Source organism: Phasianus colchicus, chromosome Z, assembly GCF_987193195.1.
Source record: "Phasianus colchicus chromosome Z, bPhaCol1.hap1.1, whole genome shotgun sequence".
Classification (NCBI taxonomy): Eukaryota; Metazoa; Chordata; class Aves; order Galliformes; family Phasianidae; genus Phasianus; species Phasianus colchicus.
In genome coordinates, this window is record NC_143476.1 from 6,700,672 (window position 1) to 6,702,201 (window position 1,530).

At 52.5% G+C, this 1,530-nt stretch overlaps 1 long non-coding RNA gene across 1 annotated transcript; it reads left to right on the forward strand.

Moving 5' to 3' along the window:
• The first annotated feature begins 339 nt into the window (after nucleotides 1-339).
• Nucleotides 340-1,530, forward strand: LOC149912340 (uncharacterized). Its single transcript, XR_016461607.1, has 3 exons — nucleotides 340-395; nucleotides 739-816; nucleotides 1,468-1,530. It is a non-coding gene; the product is annotated as an uncharacterized LOC149912340 (long non-coding RNA).

The following is a 1,530-nucleotide window of genomic DNA, read 5'->3' on the forward strand; positions in this document are numbered from 1 at the left end:
CACCTCCCCTGCAAAGACAGGCTGAGGGAGCTGGGCTTGTTCAGCCTGGAGAAATGAAGGCTGTGCGGTGACCTCATGGCAGCCTTCAGTACCTAAAGGGAGCCTAAAAAGAGGAGGGGAATCAACTCTTTGAAAGGGTAGATAACAGCAGGACAAGGGGAAATGGTTTTAAGTTGAAAACTTAAGTTTTTAAGTTGAGGGAGGGCAGATTTTGGTTTTTCCCTCGTAGTCTTTGCTAAACCGTGGAAGCAAACTGACCTGCTCTTTCTCTCTCCTCTCTCCACCCTCTGCCTGCTTCCCTGGTGCAGCTTTTGCTCGTGGAAGATCAGAGCATAGTGACAAGGAACGGCTGCGGATTCGTGAGATTTCTCTCCCTCGTTCTGATCTCTTGCCAGGTATCTGCCATGGTTTGTCCCCCCACATGCTTTAGCAGCCCGTGACGCCCCGTGTTTAGTAACACAGCCTCATCCAGCTTTGATGGGACGCTGGTCACGTGTGGGTTTTCTCCACGTGCTCTGCAGCTCAGCCCTCAGAAGGATGCTGTCTGTGGTGCTGTGACCAGCTGGTCTACAGGAAGCCAATCCCTTAGGCAAAGAGTCCCAGCCCCAGCTTGTGCAGAGCTGCACAGCATCACCAGGGACACCAGCAGGCGTGCTTGGGCTGTGTGAGTGTGCCCGACAGCTGTAGGGAGCACAGCAGAGATGTGAACAGAGAAAATAAAAGTGTGTTTCTTTTCAGTTCCAGCTTGTCACACCTACGCTGATGGCTGTGGCGTGCAGCGAGATCAGCTGTGGGCCTGACCTGGCATGGACAGAGGTAGAGTATGAAGCTCTGATTGGTCTTTGTTCCCTGACTGCAGCCAGCAGAGTGAGCCGCAGATGTGCTCTCCTGCTTTCCAAGAGAGCTCTTCTGTGGCAAGACAGCAGTGCAAGTGTGGCAAGTTTATAAAAGTACGAGAGCCATCTCGGCTGTTGTGTTTGTCCTCTACTGACTTTTCCCTTGAAATGGCTGCAGAAACAACAATCATTCTCTGCTCTGTTTGGCCTTGCTGTTGGTTGGACTGCTCAAGAGAGCTGCTTGGTGCTTGCAATGGCACTGTTTGCACCTTGTAACTGCAGCCGTAGCTTTGGTTTCCCTCTTCACGGTCTCCTAGCATCTGAAACAGTCAGCCTTCCTGCACAAAGAGCGCAGGAAAGGAGGGGGCAAAATGGACAAGGCCACCTGTCTGCGTCAGTGCCATTGCTGATTAGTCTGGGTGGGGAGAGATGCATCTTTGCATTGCCTGGCGTGTGCCTGCTGCACACCAGGGAGAGAAACAGCCGTTATTAGACTTGCAGTTCCTTCTGAAGTGGCCATGATAAGGACCGAGTGCATTTCCTGCAGCTTTCTCTGCAGATGTGCTCCTCACCTTGAAGTCCTCCTTGTTGGTTCCCAGCTCCTCACTGTGGCCTGTGCTCTCTGTTTCAGGCTGAGAACAAGGGGAAGCCCCTGCTGGACCATGAGGTGGCACCTGTGAATGTTCCAGCTATT